This window comes from Balaenoptera borealis, assembly GCF_965194805.1.
Source record: "Balaenoptera borealis genome assembly, chromosome: 10".
Classification (NCBI taxonomy): Eukaryota; Metazoa; Chordata; class Mammalia; order Artiodactyla; family Balaenopteridae; genus Balaenoptera; species Balaenoptera borealis.
Genome location: NC_138874.1, coordinates 110,192,736 through 110,215,483, shown reverse-complemented (window position 1 = coordinate 110,215,483; position 22,748 = coordinate 110,192,736). Strand labels below are relative to the sequence as shown.

Below are 22,748 nucleotides of genomic sequence, written 5' to 3'. Positions count from 1 at the left end.
AAAATAAAAAATTAAACTAAAACAAAGAATTGGTGAAATATGAGTAGAGTCTGTAGTTTAGCTCATAATAATGTACCAGTGTTGGTTTTTTGGTGTTGACAAACAGCCTTTCAGCAAATCTCAATGTATTCCAGAATAAAATTTTACTTAAAAATTCAATGTATTACAGTAATTACTGAGATTTATATTAAATGATTTCCTACATTAAAAAAAAAATCATTGATTGAGCCCCTGAGGTTTGCTGGGATGGTTCCAGGCACCCAGATCCTTTTCTCTTGCAATCCTTACTGTGATCCTGTACATGAGGTTTTGTAGTTCCCATTTTTCAGATGAGGAAACTGAGGCTGAGCACAGTTTAGGCCAATTTCCCAAGGCCACAAGGCCAGGGATTGCAGAACCAGGGAGGGAACGCAGACCCCAGGGCCGCAGACCTGTGCTGCTCTCTGGATCCTTCTGAGACCAGCCAATGTGTGTGGTGATGCCAGACCAACAGTGATGTCCTGCCAACCCCTCTGTGGACTCTCAGCCTGGGTTTGTGGCAGATGCCACACACACAGTGGTCTCCTATAGTAATAATTCCCATGTCTGACCCTTCCTGGCAGAATTCTAAGCACCTCCACATCGAAGGGACTGCTGACATTTCTACCCGCCCAGCGGCCATTATTCATTCTCCAGGAATGGCCTGAATTTTCCTTTGGGGAACCCCCCTCTTCTACTCAGACCCAGGCCTTCCTCAAATCACAGGGCTTGGTTCAGAAATGAGGATGTGGCCCGAGCCCAACCAGTGAGACCCAAACCTGGGAGTTTTATTGGAAGGAATCACTTGCTCTGTGTGGGTTGCCAGACTGGTGGAACTTAAGCCTAAAGTTCTGGGAACTTGTTTGCCACCCATGTGGGAGTCTGCTTGAGAATAGAGCCTGCCTGGGTGAAAGCAGAGTGGGAGATGGAGGGAGGTGAATTCCACACATCACTTGAGCACCTGGATCCAGCTGTGCCTGAAGCAGACCCTTAGAGTTTTCCTTTTCTTTATCCAATATATTTTTATATATATATTTTTTATGTTTGAGCTTGCTTGTTTGGGTTTCTGTCACTTCCTTCCAGTGGAGTCCTGAGTCATAGAGTCTCCACTGAGAGGCACCACTGTAACATGGTTGTTAGACCAGATTCCAGACACATAGTCAACTTTGCTACTTACTAGCTGTGTAATGACTTTGGGCAAGTCATTTAGTCTCTCTGTGCCTCAGTTTTCTCATCTGTGAAATAGGGATTATGATGGTACTCTCTCCTCATAGTGCTGTTTAATAAGGATTAAATGAACTGATACAAATAAAGCTCTTAGTATAGGGCTTGGTGCATATTCTGAGCATGATAAATATTAACTGTTTTTATCCATTCTTTTTTAAAAAATTATCCTGGTGGTCTGAGAGCAGATATGACCCTTTATATTTTATAAATGAAATGCCTGAGGGCTTCCTGGGTCCCGGTGTTGGAGACTGCAGGGCTTGGACCGACACACAGGCCTTGGGCTGGGTCCAGGGCTGCGTCTCACCCCACCTGCCCCAATGCTCAGGTGGGGCTGCCCCAGGGGCTCCTCTGCCCCTCTGTTCACGCTCCTGTTTCATGATCCAGAGCCCTTTCCTTGCACAAACAGTCGCAGGATCCAACGAGGCCTCATGTGGCTCCCTGCTCAGACCCAGCCCCCTCATAACCCCCCTCCCTCTCCTTCACCCAGAAACACAGAGAGAGCCATCCCTGTCTTTCCTCCAGGGCCAGAGGTCAGGGCCAAATCTATCCCACAGTCATTGCTAACGTGTTGGGGCTGGTGATAACTTCCTGTCCCAGGGACCGTAGTTGCATTAAAAAAAATATATCAAACTTATTACCAAAGTAATGCAGAGAATAGTTTTTGTTTCAACAGTTCAAATAGCATAAAAACTTACAAAATAGAAAGTCCAGGTTTCCTACTTCCCAGCCACCTCCGTCTCACTCCCCAGAGAAAACCACAGAAAGACAATTTCGTGTCTTTACAGAATTTTTTCCTATGCATCTACTTAACTACATGGTTCTGCATTTGCCTGTTTTTCTACTGCAAACAGCTTTTGGAGAACGTTCTCATGGGCACATAGCAAAATGGTTCATTTTGTGTGTGTGCGTGTTTTAAAAACTTTTTTTAAATTGTGGTAAATTACACAAAAACATAAAAGTTACCATCTGGACCATTTTTAAGTGTACCATTCAGTATCAAGTACATTCACATTGCTGGGCAACCATCACCATTATTCAACTCCAGAACTTTTTCTTCCTCCCAAACTGGAGCTCTGTGAATTTGACTCCTCTAGGTACCTCGTATCAGTGGAAACAAGCGATATTTTTCATTTCTTGACTGGCTCATTTCATTTAGCATGCTGTCCTCAAGGTTCTTCCACATTGTAGCCTGTATCAGAATTTCCTTCTTTTTAAAGGCTGAATGATGTTCCACTGTATGGATATATCACATTTTGTTTATTGATTCGTTCATAGATGGACATATGTGTTGCTTCCACATTTAGCTACAGTGAATAATGCTGCTATGAACATGGGTGTACAAATATCTCTTTGAGAACTTGCTTTCAAATCTTTCGGATATATATCCAGAAGTGGGCTTGCTGGATCATATGGTAATTCTGTTTTTAAATTTTTGAGGAACTGCTGTATTGTTTTTCACAGCAGCTGTAACATTTTACATTCCCACCAACAATGTTCAAGGGTATGGATTTTTCCACATCCTCTCTAGCGCTTGTTAGTTTCTGCTTTTTGTTTGTTTGTTTGTTTTTTGGGGATAGTAGCCATCTTGATGAACGTGAGCTGGTTTCTCACTGTAGTTTTGATTTGCACATCCCTAATGACGAATGATGTTCTGTGTGTATTTTTTTTTTTTTTTTGGCCACGCTGTGCGGCTTGCGGGATCTCAGTTCCCTGACCAGGGACTGAACCTGGGCTACGGCAGTGAAAGCACTGGATACTAACCACTAGACCAGCAGGGAACTCCTGTATGTATTTTAAAATACGTACTTATGAATGTTTTCAAACATACTTGGAAGTAGAAATAATAAGACAATGAGCCCCATATAGCCATTACTCAGATTCAACGATTAGTAAGATTTTTGCCCAGTTTGTTTTCCCTTTTCCTGAAGGATTTCATAGCAAATGCCAGACACCGTGTCTCAGCATCACTACATAATCCAGTGGACATTTCTAAAACCCTGGATCTCTCCTTACATAACTGTGTCACCATCGTCCTAAACTTCTCCTTGGTATCACCTACTACCCAGTCCATGAGCAAAGCTTCCTGATTGTTGAATGAATACCCGGGTTCATTTTTCACAGGACCCCTGAGCCCAGAGACTCTTAACCACACTCCTCTCCTGAAAGGCCAGTGACAGTGGGTTAGGAGCGCACGCACCAGAGCCAGACACGCCAGGTTTAAAGCCCTCTCTGCTCTCGACTGCCTATGCGGTCTTGGCAAGTTGCTTATCCTTGCTGCGCCTTGGTTTGTTCATCTATACAGTGGACATAGTCAGAGTGTCCACCTCACAGGGTGTTAAATGAGACAAGGTGTGTAAGGGCCGAGCTCTGCCTCTGGCACATGACGAGCGCTCAAGAAAGGAGAGCTGCTGTCGTTGCTGCTTTTATTAAATGTAATTTCCCAAAAGACTCCCCCCAGTGACGGGTGTTCAGGCATCCTGGAGGGCTGGCAGGAACCAGCTCTGCACTGTGCCCTCCATCACCGCCTGTGGAGGGCGCTCCACCCTCCTGGGGGCTCCCCAGGTCAGGGCCCCTGTTATTCTCTATCTGGGGCAGAAGCGAGCTCCGGTCCACATGCTTGGCTGCCAATGGGAAGGGGTGAAATTTTATTGGGAGTTCAAATACTTTTTGTTAAGATTGGTTTTGGCCATTTCCCCTCTCTTGACCTGCTGGCCTTGCCTTGACCTGCTGGCCTTCTCCTTGGTAATTCAGTAAGTGGTGACTTGGGGTGACGACAGGCAAATGGGAGGCGGATGGGGGAGAACAGAGCCCACGGGGGATGAACATTGTCTGAAATGGATTTATCCTAATCGGGTTCAGAGCCAACCACCTTTGAGACGGAAGGAGAATCATGGCAGGCCGAGGCGACAGGCTGCAGCAATGTCTCCTTTAACCTGCACGGTTTTCCAGGTGGGGAAATGGAAGCGGAGAGAGAGAGAGGTTGCCCTGAGTCCACTGCCATTTACCGGTGGAGCTGGGACTGGGGCCGGCGAGTCAGACCATCCCAGCACCCTGCCTCAGTCACCTGCCTGGAGGACAGAGATGGCCACGTCCTAACTGGCTGTGTGAAATTGGATGCTCTGGGATTCAGCTCGCACTCGGGTGAAGTGGAGACGGAATGAGGGGGGATCCAGGCAGCTTTGCACGTCCCCTGCTTCCCTGCAGCGAAGCCAGTGATGACAGGACGTTTCCCCTGCTGACCGCCACCTTATGCTCTGAGCCAAGGCGTGCCGGCTCGGAGCTCGCCTCAGAGGCCTGTGCCTAACCCCGTTCTCCCTGGCCGTGTGACCGCCAGCAAGCTTCTTCCTGTCTCAGACTCACAGCCTCCTCTTCTAGAAAATGGGGAGAACATGAATGCCCACTTCCCAGAGTTGTGGGAAGGTAAATGGGATAATGTAAACCAAACGCCTCACACGGCATGTACTGAAAAATCTGCTTCTTTCTCCTTCCCTCCCACCTCCTTCATCCTCCCGATAAGCTGGGATGCTTTTCCTGAGCCCAGTGCATGCTGGGAAGCCAGGATGGAGGCCCCATTTGGGAGGTAATAATCTCTAAGGCTGGTGCAAAGCGGCAGCTGACCCTCCTCCCTCCATGCTGGACCGTCAGGCTCTTTCCGTTGTCCTGAAACGGGGGGCTCTCTGTTCTGAGCGGAACCCCTGCAGCACCCACCCGCCTGCGGGCTGCCTGCCGGTGGGATGGGGCCTCTGCTTCAGCCGGGCCGTGGGCCCCTCAGCCACCCGGGGCTGTGCCCCAGGAGGTTTGGAAGCTTTTCCCATGACCAGGTCAAGGCTGGAGAAGCCAGGTGGGTGTCCTGGTCATTCCCAGGATGCTCTGGTTCCCGAGAGCCACCCCATCTGTGGAGGTGACCTTTCCTGTCTCTGGTCCCTAAGAATCCAGGTCAGCGGGCCTGGAGACCACACGGGGTCTGTGCCCTGCTGGTCGGGTTAGCCTTTCGATTCTCCCAGTCCCTGGAAACACGATCAGTGGGGATTTTCTGTCCTAAGGCTTGCTTTTGAATTATTACATGTCATTAACAGATAAAATGCCTGGGTTTCTAACACATAGCCGTGTTTCTCTCCTCCCTCTTCTCCTTGTGGAACAAACATCAACAGGCATCATGCGTGGGCTAGTAAGATGAGCCCTGAGTCCCAGCCCCGTCCCTCCCTTCCTGGCTGTGTGGCCTGCGACAGTTCATTGCCTTTCCCGAGGCTCAGGGTTCTCATGGCAGGTTGGGATGACAACGCCTGCTGAGGATGACGTAGCACGTGTGAAGCCCCAGCTGCAGTGGCACAGAGCAAATACTCAGGGCCGGCGAGGCCCCCTCTCTGATGGCTCGTTTGTGATTTGTCGTCTGGATGGAGGAGGTGAGAAGCAGGAGAGGAAACTCGGGCCAGGGGCGGAGTCGGGGAAGCCCTGCGGAGAAAGATGCAGCTGAGCCCGTGAGGCCCAGGACAGCAGGACTTGGGGCGTCAGGATTGTCTAGAAGGTCAGTGCAGTTCGGAATGGAGAGAGCGATGGAGCTGGAGGTGAGGGACTAGCCTTTGACAGCTCCCTGCTTTCCTTCCTGGCTCTTTGGCCTCGGGGCAACCACTTAACCGGTGTGGCCAGGTCTAGGAAGTGGTGGCGTTTGGCCTATGAACAGCCGCCCACAGGGCAGGAGTGGGGCGGGGGGAACTGTGAGAAGTGAGGTGCCGGCTTGCAACACCCAGAAGCTGGGGTTTTGCCCTCTTGCCTCTCACCTTCAGGTAGGCAAGGCCACAGGACAAGAACGAGGGTGCCTGGCTGAGGAGGCGAGTGGGGCTGAAATCCGGCCCACGCTCTGCTGGCCACGCTGTACCCTGTACCCTGGATCGGGGCTGTGTCTGTTCAGAGAGGGGGGCACATTTTTCTAAATTACCCCCAGGCTCACCAAGCTCCCAGAGGGGTGCTTTTTCAGATGTGCACAATGGCATGGCATAGCTGTCAGTGGCCCGAGGCCTGGTCTCCTCTCTCTCAGCCTCAGGGCCCAGTTCAAGTACGGGGGCTACGTCTGCTACATCTTTCTTTACTTCCTCCGTCATTCAGGTTTGTAGAGGAGAGCAGATGTGGAAAGTGTGACATTGTTAGCACGCAGTGAATTTAAATCTTAAAAAAGCATTCTTTTTTCTTATGATAAAAGTAATACCTATTTATTGTAGAAAATTATAAAAACACAGGGAAGTATAAAGAAGGAGATGAAAATCATGCATAGTCCTGTTACCCAGAGATACTTCAAAGTGTTAAAAAGTTGAGGTTTCTTTAATTATTTTCCCTCTATATATTTGAATATGGGAATCATATTGCATATGATTTTGTATTCTGCTTTTTTAAAAACATTTATTTATTTATTTATTTGGCTACACGGGGTCTTAGTTGTGGCACGCGAGATCTTCGTCTCCACGTTCAGGATCTTTTAGTTGCGGCATGCGGGCTCTTAGTTGCAGCATGCAGGATCTAGTTCCCTGACCAGGGATCGGACCCAGGCCCCCTGCATTGTGAGTGTGGAGTCTTAGCCACTGGACCACCAGGGAAGTCCCGTGTTCTGCTTTTTTAAACTTTATATTATATCTCAAATGTTTTTTCATGTACATAAATGTTCTTCTATGTGTGTTTTAGTGACTGCACAGTGTTCTGTCATTTGAACATGTTGTATCAGAATCAGCCAGCCCAGACGGATTCTAGTTGTACACTATTTTAAGCAGCACTGTTGACTGTACATCTTTGTACTTGTCTGATTATTTCTTTTAGGGTAACTTCCAGCAAGTGGAGTTATAGGGCTCAAGGGTGCATAGGCAGTCGGTAAATTGGCCCCCAGTAATTCCCACCTCCGGATATCCCTGTGCTGTGTAACCTCCTCCCCTTGAGAGGGGACTGAAACCTAGTGACTTGCTTCTAATGAACAGAATACAGTGAAAGTGATAGGATGTGACTTTCAAGATTAGGGTACCAAAATACTGACTTCCACCTTGCTCAGGCTTCTTGCTTGTTTGCTTTGAGCAAAGCAGCCTGCCATGTTGTGAGCTGCACCGTGGTGAGGCCCACACGGCAAGGACCTGAAGGAGGCTTCTAGCCAATGGCCAGTGAGGAGCTGAGACCTTTGACCCAATGTCTGGTGAGGAAATGAATCCTTCCAACAACAATGTAAGTGAGCTTAGAAGAGGATTGTCCCACACTTGAGCCTTCAGATGAGATTGGGGCCTTGGCTGACACCTTGACTGCAGCCTTGTGAGGGACCTTGAGACAGAAGCACCCATCCAAGCCATGACTGGACCCTTGACCCACTGGAGCTGTGAGTTAATGCTTGCTGTTTTAAGCCACTAAGGTTGGAGATGATTTATTATGTGGCAATAAATAACTAGTACAAACGGTACGCACATCCCTTTTGATGTGTATTTCCTTTGTGCTTTCCAGAAGTTTACCCCAATTCCACACACCACCCCAGCAGAGGGGAGCGGCTCACAGATTAATTTCCAGCAGGGGACACTGACTGTACCCCTCCTTCTGATCAGCCTCTGTCTCTAGAGAAGCCAGTCCAGGGAGTGTGGACAGCTTTCTGATACCCAGACTATTTCCAGGGAATTATCTCGGGGTGTGTGTCCTGATATCTTAGCAGAGATTCTGATAAGGTTGTTAAAGGTAAGGAGGTCAAGGAGGGAGCCTTTTCATGCTAATGGACTTCCAGGGCATCTGAACACGTCCCAGTAAGCCATTTACCCATCTCCATGGTCCCTATCTTTTATTTTTATTTGCAAGAGAACACAGTTTGGTTCTTCAGGTTGCATTGACGTGTCCACATTTTTAATTCCTTTCAGAGCCCAGTGTATTCCTTGCAGTCTCAACAATTCAGGGATTTAATGGAAACTAAGGAAATTCCATGGCCCTCCAGAAACAAACTCGGGTCCCCTCGGGTGATGAACAGAGCCGATGGGAGGCCTAGCAGTGTGCCTCTTTTCCTTCCTCATGCCCCTTCTTCTGCTGTGACATCCTACAGGGACACAAGCAGCCTCCCCTGTCCCCACCCCACTGGGGGCTGGATTGCTCTGAAGGGAGAACAAATGACTGTCTCCAGGCTCAGTCCCTTCCTCGGGAAAACCTCCCGTGCTCTCACTGGCCTGCACAGGAGGTGGGGAGGATTAATGGCCCTCTGCAAGGCTCTAATGGATCCCTAATTGGTTTGCTTCATTAGGGTCTGCTGCCTGGGAAGTTAAGTGTGCACTTGGAGAGGTGATAAATGAAGATCTGCTGCGGGGCTCAGAGATCGGGAGATCTCTTGTACAGACACCAAGGCTGTCCTGAGAGTCCGACCATCCTTAGAAGCCAGAAACTTGGCCATGGGAAGCAAATTAATATTGTTTATGTTTCATTCATCAGCATATTTAAAGGCCTCAAGGAAATGATTCTTAATCTTTTCTGGGTCATAGACCGCAACGAGAATTAAAAAACTGCACGTATGCCTATAGCTCCACTTGCACGCTGTTTTTTATCAGGCGTGGGGTGTGGGTGTTGCAGATCCCCTGAGCCTACTCATGGCTCCCTTGGAAAGTTTATGAACTGACACCTGCTCCTCCCAAGTGGGACATCTTTAAGGTGATTCTTCTGTTCATTTACTCATGTATCTATTCTCTAATTTACTTAACAAGTATTTATTGAGTTCCTACTATGTGCCAAGGAGATTATCTTTCTTTTGCAAAGTTTTGAGACAGCTCTAAAGTGAGAGTAAATTTTTTTTAGGAAATAGTAACTATAACTGTACTTAATCAGGCATTTGTTTTCTCTTCCTCTCTAGGTAAAGCCAGGGAGTGAAGGATGGGGGAAGATATGAGTGAACATTTTCATCCTTTCAAACTGTTATGAGTTTGGCTGTATGAAAGAGCCACTGACAGGGTGTGACATGGAGATGTCACAGGGTATTTTAAATAACTTCTTTCTACTGTGAAGCAAGATATACTTATCTCAATCTAAATTCTAAGTGTCCAAATCCACCAGCCTACAAGAATGTTAGAATTGCTCTTGATGCTGCCCTGGTGGAAAGGGTCTCCTGGTTTCTCCACTTGGACTGAAGGATCAAAAGACGAGTCCTTGTGACAATTCTTCCAGCTTCAAGTTTTTCGGAATGAAGAGTCCTGACTGCTATGGACCTCTTGTAAAAGCTCAATCTGTCATGTCTTAGGAGGCTGCCTACCATCATCTTGTGGAATCTCAAGATGTGGAATCTCAATGCAGAACTTGAGCAAAAATGAGGGGAAAAAAACTATAGACCAATATTCCTCATACATGCAAAAATTAACAATATTCTATCAAACTGATTTCAACAATATATTAAAAAGATAACACATCATGACCTAAAGTGGTTTATCCCAGGAATGCAAGGTTTTTAAAAGTTGAAAATCTACAATTGTAATTCATTCTACCAATAGGTTAAATGAGATATGATCATATCAATGGATTAAGAAAAAGCAGAATTCAAGATCCTGCATCTCTTCTTTTTTAAAAAAATTAATTAATTTATGGCTGCGTTGGGTCTTCATGGCTGCATGCAGGCTTTCTCTAGTTGTGGTGAGCAGGGACTATTCTTCATTGCGGTGGCTTCTCTTGTTGCGGAATACGGGCTCTAGGCATGCGGGCTTCAGTAGTTGTGGCAGGTGGGCTCCGTAGTTGTGGCTCACGGGCTCTAGAGTGCAGGCTCAGTAGTTGTGGTGCATGGACTTAGTTGCTCCGTGGCATGTGGATCTTCCCAGACCAGGGCTTGAACCCGTGTCCCCTGCATTGGCAGGTGGATTCTTAACCACTGTGCCAGGGAAATGCCCCTATATCTGTTCTTGATTAAAGCTCTCAGAAACCTAGGACAAGAATTTCCTCACCTGATGAAGTCATCTATGGAAAACCTATAGCTGGCATCATACTCAGTGGTAAAGACAGAACATTCTCGTTCCTGAGTTCAAGAACAAGTGAAGATGTTCACTCTCACCACTTCCATTCAACATTGTAGCCAGTTAAGTAGTCAGTTCTAGCCAGTGCAATAAGGCAAGAAAAGGCATAAATGGCATCCTGATTGGAAAGGAAAAAGTTAAACTGTGTTTATTCTTAAACAACATCCTTGTGTCTGTAGAAAGTCTAATGGAGTCTAAAAAAGAGTTACTAGAATTAATATTTGAGTTTAGTTAGGTTACAGGATGCAAGAACAATATATAAAAATCATTTTTCCTACATACTAGAAATGAACAAATGGAAATTGAACTATAAAAATTTCCATTTACAATAGGATAAAAATATGAAATGTTTAGGGATTGTATTAGTTTCCTATTGCTGTTGTAATAAATTACCACAAACTTAGTGCCTTAAAACAAACAAGACACATTTTTCATTTTCCAGTTACAGAGGTTAGAAGTTCAAAATTTGTCTCAGTGGGATAAAATCAAGGTATCAGCAGGGCTGCATTATTTCAGGAGGCTCCAGAGGAGAATCCGTTTCCTTGCCTTTACAGCTTTTAGAGGCTGCCCAATTCCTTGGCTCATGGCCTCCCATGACATTGATCTCTGATTCCTTCATCACATCTCCATCTCTGACTCTGACCTTCCTGCTTCCCTTTTATAAGGATCCTTGCGGTTACATTGAGCCCATGTGGATAAACCAGGATGATCTCCCTATCACAAGAGCCTTTACTTAATCACATCTGCAAAGTCCCATTTACCATGTAAGGTGACATATTTGCAGGTTTCAGAGATTGGGACATGGACATCTTTGGGGGTCAGCATTTTGCCTACCACATCTGCTCTTTGACCCCCAAAGATTCACGTTCATCTCACATGCAAAATGTGTTTACCTCATCTCAATATCACCAAAGTTCCAAACACTATATAGCACCAACTCAAAGCACCAAATCTCATGTAAATCTCATCAGTTCAGAAGTTCCAAATCTCATGATCTATGTCATCTAAATTAAGTGTGGGTGAGACTCTGGGTGTGATCCATCCTGGGGGAAGAAATCTCTCTCCATCTGTGGACCTGTGAAACAAGAAAACATGGTATCTGGTCCCTAAATACAATGGGGAGGAGGGAGAAAAGCATAGGATACCAATTAAAGACATTTCTGTTCAAAAGGGAGAAAATAAAAGGAAAAGAAGAAATCTCTAGTTCCAAGCAATTTCAAAAGCCAACTGGGCAAACTCCATCAGGTTTCAAGACCTAGGAATAATTTTCTGTAGCTCTCGGATCTGCCCTTTGGTCTTGCGGCTCCAATGTCTGGGCTCAAGGCTCTGTCTTCAGAGTTATCCTTCCTTTATCATGAAGGGTAGCATGTGTTTGAAGCTGGGGAGTTTTATCAGTCTGCTTCCTGCCTGCAGAATTTGGGGAGCCTGACATCCTTCTTTCATTTTGCCCTTTATCTGTCCCTTTCAGTCTAAGATGGCTCTTTCTGCGGGTATAAAATTCTTAACAACCTTGTGGTTCTCCTATGCACGTCACAGGGACTTACTCTGCTAGACCTGGCTCCTCCACATGTCTTTCCTAGATAATATCATCTCTATTTCTGGCTTCTGCTGAGATGGCTGTGGGAACTCATGAGTCACAAACTGAGTCTCTTTAAAGAACTCTCTGTGTGACAGAACTGTGACATTTTGCTCCATCCAAGGCCCTAGCAAAAGGTTGTCCAGTTATACCCTCCTTTCTCTCTGGAGCATGTTTTTTTCCTGACAGCAAATTTCCCAATTTTAGTGTCTTTTTTTTTTTAAACTTCCTTTTTAAAAAAAAAAAAAAATTATTTATTTATTTATTTATTTATGGCTGTGTTGGGTCTTCGTTTCTGTGCGAGGTCTTTCTCCAGTTGTGGCGAGTGGGGGCCACTCTTCATCGCGGTGCGCGGGCCTCTCACTATCGCGGCCTCTCTTGTTGTGGAGCACAGGCTCCAGACGCGTAGGCTCAGCAATTGTGGTTCACGAGCCTAGTTGCTCCGTGGCATGTGGGATCTTCCCAGACCAGGGCTCGAACCCGTGTCCCCTGCATTGGCAGGCAGATTCTCAACCACTGCGCCACCAGGGAAGCCCTAAACTTCCTTTTTTTAAACATATAGTTATTTATTTTATTTTGCACAGGCTTATCTCTAGCTGTGGTGCGCAAGCTCAGTAGTTGTGGCGTGCAGGCTCAGTAGTTGTGGTGCGAGGGCTCCAGAGCACATAGGCTCTGTAGTTGTGGCACACGGGCTCTCTAGTTGTGGTGCGTGGGCTTAGTTGCCCTGCGGCATGTGGGATCTTAGTTCCCTGACCAGGGATTGAACTGGTGTACCCAGCATTGCAAGACCGATTCTTAACCACTGGACCACCAGGGAAGTCCTGCCAATTTTAGTGTCTTTTGCAATCTGAATAGACTGATAATTTTCCAGCTCTTCAAGTTCTGGCTCCCTTTTGCTTAACATTTCTTCCCTCAATCACTCTTTCCTCTTGCATTTTAATATCAGCAGCAAGGAGAAACCAGGCTGCCCTTTCAAATACTTTGCTTAGAAATCTACTCAAATAAATAGCCAGATTTCTTGTTTATAAGCTTTGCTTTCTGCATAACCACAGGACACAATTTAGCTAAGCTTTCTGCCACTGTATAGGCAGAAAGGATCCCCTTTCTCTAGTTTCCATTAACATAGTCCTCATTTTCTTCTGAACCCCCATCAGCTGCACTTTTAACATCCATGTTTCAGATAACAGTCTGTTTGTGATGTTTAGGGGTTCTCTAAGACAATATAGGTTTTCTCTACCATACTCCTCAGTTCCTTCTGAGTCCTTACCAGTAGGGTCTTTAACATCCATGTTTCTAGGCTTTTTCTATAATGCTCCTCAAAAGTCTTCCACTGCTTTTCCACTGCCCAATTCCAAAGCCACTTTCAAAAATTTTAAGTATTGTTAACAGCAGTACTCCACTTCTGTCACCAAAATCCGTATTTGTTTCCTATTGTTACTGTAACAAATTACTACAAACTTAGTGGCTTAAAGTAACACAAATTTATTATCTTATAGTTCTACAGGTCAGGAGTCCCAAATTAGTCTCAGTAGGCTAAAATCAAGGTGTCATCAGGGCTGGTCCTTCTGGATGCTCTAGGAAAGAATGCTCCTTGCCTTTCCAGTTTTTAGAGGCTGCCTTCATTCCTTGTGGCCCATGGTCCTACATCTCTATCTTTGCTTCCAATGTCACATCTTCATCTTTCTGACTCTGACTCTCCTGCCTCCCTCTTATATGTGATATTGGGCCCACACAGGTAATTCAGGATAACCTCCTCGCTGCAAGATTCTTAACTTAATCACATCTGCAAAATCCTTTATCGTGTAATGTAACATATTCACAGGTTCTGAAGATTAGGATGTAGGCATCTTGGGGCACTGGCATTATTCTGCCTATCATGGGGTAAGTCTGACAAAAGATGTGAAAGACCTGTACGTTGAAAACTGTCAATCACTGTTCAGAGAACTTTTACGTGACCAAAATAAATAGAAAGCAATACCATGTTTGTGGATTGGAAAACTCAATATTGTTGAAATGTCAATTCTTCCCAAATTGATCTATAGATTCAACTCAATAAGAATCTCAGCAGGATTTCCATAGGAATGAATAAGTTGACTCTTATTTGGAATTTATATAGAAATGCAATTTATATAGAATAGCCAAAACAACTTAAAAAAAAGAACAGATTTGGAGAACTTACACTAGCAGATTTAAAGATTTATTATAGAGCTCTAATAATCTGAACAGTGTGATATTGGCATAAAAACAGACATAAAGGTCAATGGAAAAGAATAGAGAATCCAGAAACAGGCCCATACCTATATTGTCAATTGATTTTCAACACAGGGGAAAAGGCAACTCAGTGTAGAAAAGATAGTCTTTTCAACAAATGCTGATGGTATAATCAAATATCCATATGTAAAAGAAAAGAAAAGAAACACAATCCATTCCATATACCATATAGAATATTAAAAGTGATCCTAAGTGTAAAAGCTACAATTTATGAAACCTCAAGATGGAAACACAAGAGGAAAGTTTTGCCATCTTGGGCCAGGTAAAGATTTCTTAGTTATGACGCGCAGCCTGGGCTGGCGTGTTACTCCCTCCTCCTCTTGCTGTGGCTGTGCTCATTGTTCCTGGACCCACAAGAGCTATTGTGTAACTGTGAGCAAGAGGCTAAGAAATCACGATGGCTTTAAGTCACTGAACCGGTGTCGGGCCACCTCCCTTCAGATTTCTTGTTACTGTGAGACGATAAACCCCTGTTTCTTTAAGCCACTATGAGTCAGACTTTCTGTTACTTGCAGCTTTAGGTTACGCCGCCTTTCAGATGTGTCTTAACTACCCATCCCTAGAAGACTCCTTCCCCAGGGTGAGATGCACTTGTTCCTCTAGGCCGTGGGGGACACTCCGCTCAGTCACCGTGTCAGCCCCCTCTCACACCCACCCAGGACCCCTGGGCCTGTCCCTGTGAGACCCATGTCCCCAAGGAGTGACCTGGCAGGGGCAGGTTAGGCAGCCAGCCGCTCAAGGACAAGGCAGGAAGGCCTGGATCTGTACTTGTTCACCGTCACCCGTGGGTACACTCTGTGGCTCCAGAAACATATAGGAGGCTCTCGTGGACCACAAGGGAGCCACCCAGCAAGGAAGAGGATGCAGACTGGTGGGGGGTGGTCAGAGGTGGGAGGTCTGCACGACCATGGAGATGCAGTCTGAGCCCGTCCAGGGTTTGTGGCATTCCCCTCGCAGCTCAGAGCAGGCTGGGTCCCAGGAGTACAAGTGTGCACCATCATTTCCTAGAAATAAGACTCCGCTGCACTTTTCAGGGGTGACCGAGGGGTGGCCTTGGAAAGGCCCTGGAGGTGAGAGGGGCTCAGGCCCTGCCCGGCCTCACCGCAGCCCCACCCACGGTGCATTGGAGCAGCCCCTCGTGGTGCGGGGGGCTGCCCTGGGTGAGGCTGCCTGCGGGGTGCGCCCCTGGGAGCAGGTGCTCCTGCTGAGAAGTGTGATTAGGGGGGTGTTTACAACCCTCAGTGCCCGGGAACCTCTCCAGGCTGACACTGTGACATCCCATAGTGACAGCCTGTCCCGGAGCCCATCCCTGTGGGGTGGCTCTGTGTCTCACCAGGGAGGGCATCCTGGGCCTTGCTTGAGGAGAGGGTGGCAGTGGTGGAATTCAGGGTGCAAACTTGCCACCTTCCTTCGGTGAACAGCTTCAATGGCTTAATTTCTCCCATCAGGTAGGTGGGGTCTGCGTGGGAGAGGATGAGCTGGGGGAGGTGTGATGGGGGGATTGAATGCCAGACTCCCTTTCTGCACACAGAAGCATGATATCCTGCAGGCTTCCCTTCACCCTGTGACACAAGTTCTGTGTTGTGCGAGCGTTGCCTTGGTTAATCCTCACCGGAGCGCCTTGCAATGGACGCGGTCTTCAGCATCTTGCCATCAAGGAAAGAGTGAGTGTCGGAGAAGCAGGAAAGGCAGGCAGCCGTGGTCAGACCGTGTGAGGCTGAGGAGTTTGGATGTGACCCGGAGGGCCATGGGACCGCTGAGGTCTGCATTTGGAAAGAGGCTCTGGGGGCAGCACGGAAGGAGGACCTGCGGAGGCTCTTGTGACGGTCTGAACAGGGGACGTCGGGCAGAATTAAGGTGGGGGCCTCACACGTGGGGGGTGCTCTGTAAATATTTGCTGCTGAATGACGGAGGGGATGGAGATGAGAGGAAGGATTTGAGGGCTGTTTATCAGGCGGCGTTACTAGGTGTTGGAGACTGGACGTGGCAATGGGGTGGGCGGGTTGGGGAGGAGGGTGACATTTTATATCTGTCTGGGGCAACTGGGGGGATGGCGGTGAGATGGGGCCCCCCAGGAGGGGCAGGTTTGGGGCCAGAAAGCTAAGATTCACACTGGATGTGTGGGTTCAGCACGTCTGTCCCTCTCCCCCAGAGGTCATGTTTGGGGAAGCAATTGTCGGAGCTGGGCTGGCGCCTGGGGCAGTCTTCCCGGGCCCCCGATTCCACCTTTGGACACACGGAGGCTGGCGGGAGAAGGGACCTGCTGGCTGAGGGCCAGCCAGGTGGAGATGCCCGGTGCCCCCGCCTCTGGGCACCCTCAATCACAAACGGGAACAAGCAGCCCTTCAAGGTTTCAGGTGTTTCCTTTCTTTGTTCCTTAGAGTATTGTTCTGGACACACATCTGGAGACACCTGCCTTGCTACGCCAGGGCCTTTGTTATCAGAGCGGATTCATCTGACCCCACATCCCAAGGAGACAGAATCCTCAGAAGAACCTTGGTAACAGTGTCAAATGTCTGGGTCATCAGCTCTCAATATGTGTGTTAGAAGTAGTAGGAGTCTTTGGAGAAAAGCCTTTTTGCGGTCACGTGAATTAGGAAAACTCTGGGCTCCACATGTTAATGGACTCTGCGCTGCAGGCCTTCTCAGGACCTTTAGTGGTGCCACGACCGTCTCTAAGAGGGGCTCCTGCGTGCCGGGCCCCCAAGGGTACTGGACCAGTGAACACCTTTTCCAGGGAGCATCCACCTGCATCTCCCAGACCTGGTGCTCTGGGGTCACGGTTCAGGGAACAACGGTCAGAGCTGGGCTGGCCTCTGGGTGGAGGTGAGGTCAAGCCCCTCATTTCTTCCTCAGACAGACTGAGGCCTGGAGAGGGAGGGGAATTGCCCGGCAGAGCCAGCAGGCCGACTCTGGGCTTAGGACCCCTGGGCAGGATCCCTCCTCCTGTGCAGTCTTTCTGCTTCCTGTGTTCCAATTTGCCAGATCCCCGGAGGGGCCTGCTTTTTCATTTCAATGGACTCTTCTGGAAGGCATTTGGGAGGGTGACTGGGGGTTGGGCGTTGCCCCTGTGTCCAGGCCTCTGATGTGGACCTGTGTGAACGTGTCCTTCGCCACCCCCCGAGAGAGTTGTGTCTGAACACGAGACAGACACTGGGCAGAAAGCAATTATGGCCCCGACATTCCGCATGGAGCCATCTGTGGGCCGGTGAGGCGGGAATATGCCTGTCTGGGCAGCGGCCTCGGTAAGGAGACCTCTGTGGGCCCAGAGACAAGGGCCGGCTTTGGCCTCGAGCCTCCCCACGGGGCCCGCGGACAGCACCACGGTGGCCGCTGAGGGCGGCTGTGCTTGGCTGGGATGCAGCTGAGGACGGGCAGGGAGGGGCCAGGGCATCCGGAAACCCAGTTTATGTAACAGTTTCCTGGTGTGACGGTCCCGGAGGGAACTTCATGTCGCCAAGCACAAAACAGGTACTTCCTTAGTTCATCCTGCGGATGTTTATGGGGGGTGAGGGGTCGATTCCACACCAGACCTCGTGTGGGACCCCTGGGGGTGGGGAGAGGGACAGTGTCTTAGTTTGGGTTCCCGGCATGAGAGACCGAGATGAGGATTTGGGTGCCGGTAAGCTTGCTGGGAGCTGATTCCCGGAAGCAGGATGGGGCAGGGGGGTGCGGGGAGTAGAACAGAAAAGGGGAAAAGCTAACCCTGGGTAGTGGAGGGCACGGCTGGGGCCATGATGCCCGATTCCATGGGGACCTGCAGGCTGGGGGTGGACTGTCCACAGGAAAGATGATGCAGGGCCAAGCCACTTGCTGGCTCCTTGCCCGCCGCCTGAGGTTTGCCCCTGGGGGTAACCCCACCCTCCTGGCTGTGTGCTCGGCCGTGCATGACGCAGGCTTGGGGTGGGCACCGTCGGGGCCAGGGCAGTGGGAGTGACACCTGTCCCCAAGGCGCAGCAGGGTCAGAGGTGGACCCAGGGGTGCCTGCCACGTGCCACCTGTCTCCAGGGCGTGGTGAGGTAGATAGTTTCGGGCTGGGGGAGAGGAGGATGGAGTGAGCCCGACCCTCCCATCCCACCGTCTTGCTCTCCTCCAACTTCCCCTGCTGGCCATTTACTATCGTCTAATGGCCATCATCACAACATATTACCTTGGAAGAAAGAGCTGTACAAGGGCCACTTTTGGAAAATGTGGTCCGAGGGGCCCGGATCCCCACTATCCCTCTTCCTGAGCAGGAAGCCGGCTGTACCACCAGAATATGCCTAAGAATGGTCTGAGTAATGATTTACCCACTGCCTCCAGATTCAGGAAGTCTTATCTGGCTTCCTGAAAAACCATTAAGTTAGAAAAGCAAGTTGGAATTTTTTCCCCTAGAAACTGAATTAGTAATGCAATTTTTTTTCACGTGGTCATGAAAATGTTAATGGAAATCCTGAAAACGAGCCCCACCAAGCCTGCTGAGATGGCTCTTAAAATCTGGGGGCTGCCCAGGTTAGTGGGAGGATTTTTCTGCCTGTTTGGTGTATCCGGGATGTGCATCTGTGAGATGCTCCCCGCCTTTGGGGAGGTGGGTTGCAGAGAAGTGCGTCCTCAGAATCTGGTGGATTCTCCGCATCTCCCTGTGACGGCTGAGCATCCGTGATGAGGGGTCCCTAACGCTGAAGTAGTCCTCCTTCTCAGCCTGTCACGCAGGGCTGCCTTATGGATGGAGGAGCCCAGGCTGCCTGCTCAGCAGTGTTTGGTGTCAAAATACTTCAAGTGGAAATGTGTGTTCATTCTGCCATCCAGTAAGATCCCACAGAGAGGCTCTGAGGCCACCAGCTCTTCGGGATGGGTGGAGCTGGGGCCTCCAGCCACGGGCTGGGATCGGAGCTGCCCCCGGGGACCCCTGACGTGCTGGGGCTGGGACTCAGTCCGGGGTGTGGGGCAGTGTGATTATCAGAGGGCAGGGTTGCGGCAGGAAGGACAAGGCCAGGGTGGGGACAGCGGAGACAGGAACTTTGCCCACAATCCAGCTGGTTGGATTCCAGCCGCCAGAGCCCTAGGCAAGAACCCAAGGTTGCCCCACCAATGCCCATCCAGCTTGGGTTAGGCCGGTGGTGAGCAGCTTAGAGGGGGACCCATGAGACACAGGCATCAGATTTTGAACAGCATGAGGATGGAGGAAGAGCATCTATATTAGAAGCCAGAATTAGAATTAGAAAAAGACCCCACTGGTTGATGAGAGGGACAATCTTAGAAAAGGAAAAGATTCAGGAGCAAGGGGACGAGCACTGTATCAGGTCCCGCTGTGAGTACAGGGTGGGGGCTGGAGAGGTGGAAGGACTGTTTCGGCAGCATGGATAGGACATTCCTGGGGGGAGGAGCAGGTCTGCTCACCCACCCCCTCCCCCAGGGCAACCCCCGGGTAAGCCCCGTGTTTGAACACTGGCACTCACCCCTCCTGGGCCACAGCTGATTGGACCAGAGAGGAGGCTTGATCCAAGGAGATCCAATCTTTTGGCAAGATGAGCTCATCAGCTTCGTTCCCCTCAAGAATTTTGGACTGGGACCGGAGACATTCATCAGTTGGATGGTGGCCCTGGAGTTAGGGCGGCCACGTTTCAGGGTTTGAGCAGGTGCAGAGAAAAGGGTTCTGGAGGAGAGGGAAGAACGAAGAGTCCGATGATCAGAGAGGAGCGGTGAGAAACCGTGCAGCCCCGGGCTGGGCTGGGGCAGGGCTGCAGAAGGCGGCTGAGTTGTCCCAGCCAGGCTCGGGTCACCATTTTCCATACCTGCACTTTCTGCCCTCAGCTCCTTGACATATTTTCAGACTTCTGGCTAAAGTCCACTTTTTGTGAGCTGATTTGAGTAGGCTTCAGTCGCTGGCATCTGAAACGCTCCCTGGGAGAGCCGGCGTCCTCATTGTCATCAGCAGGACAGAAGCCCGTGGGAGGAGGAGCCAGCTGGGCCGGGCCTGGGGTGGGGAGGGGTGCTCCTGCAGCTCTGTGCGTGGCTGGGCCACGTTGGATCTCATCAGCTCATCCTGGGCACCACGCAGCAGAAGGACAGAGCAAGCTGGTGTCTGCTCACAGAGCGTGACCCTGGTGGCAAGGGCACCTGGACCCCTGGCATTGGAGAAATGGCCAAAGCGTCATACATTCTGCCTGGAATGAAGGAGACTTTGTGTGGGACAGAAGAAGCATTTCTGATGTTTGAAGTCTTGTTAGAGGAAAAGCAAAGACTGTTCCGAGCTCCCTAAGGCTGTTGGATTAGCTCCAAAGGTCAAGGGTCCACTTTTGGCCTGGTGTAGGGGAAACCTCCTCCTGAAACTGCCTGCCACAGGATGGGTGGACTTGGGCATAGGGAGCTCCCTGTTCCTGCAGCTGAAGGACCACTTGAATGGGTATTTCAGGACATGCAAGAATGGAGCTGTTGGCCTGGCCTGGACAACCATAAAGAACATCTTCACCCAGGACAAGAACAGCCTCTAGCCATGACCTTGAAGATGACCATGACCAATGGCCACGACCACAGAGAATATCTTTACTTGCAGGTAGGACCTAGTCCCAGGGCAGGAAAAGCCCCAAACCATGACCTTGAAGGTGACCATGACCAATGATCATGATGATAGAGAACATCTTCTTTACATGGACAGCCCCAAGAATGACCGTGAACATGAGCGTGTTGCAGAATCTGATGGGCCCTGTGACCTGAGGGACAGGCAGGTGAGGCCTCTGGTCCAAACACCCTTGGTAAGGCTGGGGAGCTCCTCCCAGGGACAAGCTTGAGGAACCATAGCTGGCCATGACATCATTTGTGGGCTGTTGTCCTGCTGGGGCTGGGGGCACCTGTGGCTGAGGGGATTTGGAGGGATGGTGGAGGTGTGTTTGGAGTTGGGGAAGGAGGCACAGGATGGGAGATGTAGTGACCTCTGGGGGTGAGAGCAGGGGAGGCCCCAGGAGGCCCACTTTCTATATGGGTTACACACTTTCTTCCTTTCTTTTCTTGGGCTCTGGGACCAACTTCTTGGTCAGGTGACCAGTGGTCCCTAAGGGCCAACCTCAGCGTGCCCTCCACCTTCCCAGACAGCCAGGGAGGGCTCGAGCCGCAGGGGACCCCCTGAGCCCCTCCATCAAAGCTTGTCCCAGAGCTGTGCTCCTATAGCAAATGTCCCGCTGTCCTCTGTCTTCTAACTGGAGAGGGACAGGGAAACAGGCTGCTTGAGGAGCCGGGTTAAAGGCATCATGTGTATCTCTGGGGAGATAATCACCCAGGGCAGCTTTCCAGTGATGGCAGAGCCAGGGAAGGAGCAAGAAGAGAGGGCAGTGGCGATTCTTGCCTGGGTCCTTCCCAGAAAGTGACTTGAGCGGATTGGGGCTGTGGCCCTTTCTGGGGCAGCTGGAATCCGGCAGCTTTTCGTAATTATCCGTTAGTAATTATCCACTAAGACTTTGGTAAACAGCAGCCTGTTTAGCCATCCTTGAAGAATTAAATCATTACATTTATTGCTCTATCCACTCGCTATTAGCCTCCTAAGAGGCTTTTCCACCTCAGAACCAGGGTTTTCGTTTGATGAACTCCCGGGAGAACATTAAACGGGGGAGGCGCTGGGGGGTTCTCTGTGACTGGCACCCTGACCATGGCAAGTGTTTTTAAGTAAAGTGGAAGCTTCTTACACGGAGTGTATCTTAAGAAGCAAAGGGTCCAGTTGGAGGGGCCTGGAGACTTCTGGGACAGACACAGGCAGGCAGACAGGCTGGGCCCGTCCTGGGATGGGACGGATGTGTGTGGCTGGGTGGTCTGCAGTCAAGGTCGGCAAGGCCAGCAGGACCGACTGAGGTCCTGGTTTCTCTTGGACTGTGCGGTGAGGTCGGCTGCTTGGATGAAGGTCAGATGAAGGTCAAGGACATGCCTTCAGTGAGGATCTGCCCTGCCTTTCCCTCTCGCCAAGGTTGCCCTTTCCTTTCTGGACCTTTCAAGGACAGCCCTAGGCCATGACCGTGAAGATGAACCCCCTGCAGAATCTGATGGCCCCCGACCCATGGGGGAGGCCTGTGGTCCAGAGGCCCTTGGCAGGGATGGAGCGCTCCTCCCAGGGGCCACCTTGAGAAACGATACGTAGCTGGTCATGACGTCTTTGGCTGCACAACGTTTGCCATCTGGGCGGTATCTGTCACCTGAGGGGATTTGGAGGGAATGATGGTGCGGGGTGTTTGTGCTCTGAGCCACCTCGGAGCACAAACCTCAGAGCCCCCTCTGAAGCCCCCTGAGGTGGGCCTCAGGGGCAGGGGGTGCTGCACGGAGAGGACACAAGCCAGCTCCCAGGGCTCACAGGCTGGGGAGGGCTGTGACTGGCCCCTTCCTCTGAGGGCTTCATGTGTTGTCAGGGGTGAGGCATTGCCCTGTCACACTGTAGATGGGCAGCTGGCATCCAGGGAGCCCTGACAGGGGTCACGAGGGGACTTACTCTTGGGCGCCTCCTGTGTGCCAGGCACTGGGCCAAACGAGAGATGCATAACGGTAAGGAAGCCTAGACCCACCACTGCTGTCACACAGAGGCTGGTCTAGAAGAGAGGACGGTAATAGATCTGGAAACATGACCAAGACCAGCATGGACTCCAGACGTGGTCCTTGAGTCCAGGGAGATCAAATATTCAGGCCTAATTCTCTAGCTTGTTCTGCAGACT

The 22,748-nt window shown here is 49.8% G+C and overlaps 1 long non-coding RNA gene across 2 annotated transcripts in view; it reads left to right on the top strand.

The window, feature by feature from the left end:
• Positions 1-22,748, top strand: part of LOC309635759 — a 150,199-nt gene that overhangs the window by 89,505 nt on the left and 37,946 nt on the right. The window contains exons 4-7 of one of the 2 annotated variants that reach the window (XR_014248995.1): positions 5,513-5,648; positions 15,416-15,527; positions 15,611-15,743; positions 16,461-16,578. The exons of the other annotated variant lie outside the window; for it this stretch is intronic. This is a non-coding gene — a long non-coding RNA (uncharacterized lncRNA). The remainder of the gene's footprint in view (positions 1-5,512; positions 5,649-15,415; positions 15,528-15,610; positions 15,744-16,460; positions 16,579-22,748) is intronic. 2 annotated transcript variants of the gene reach the window in all.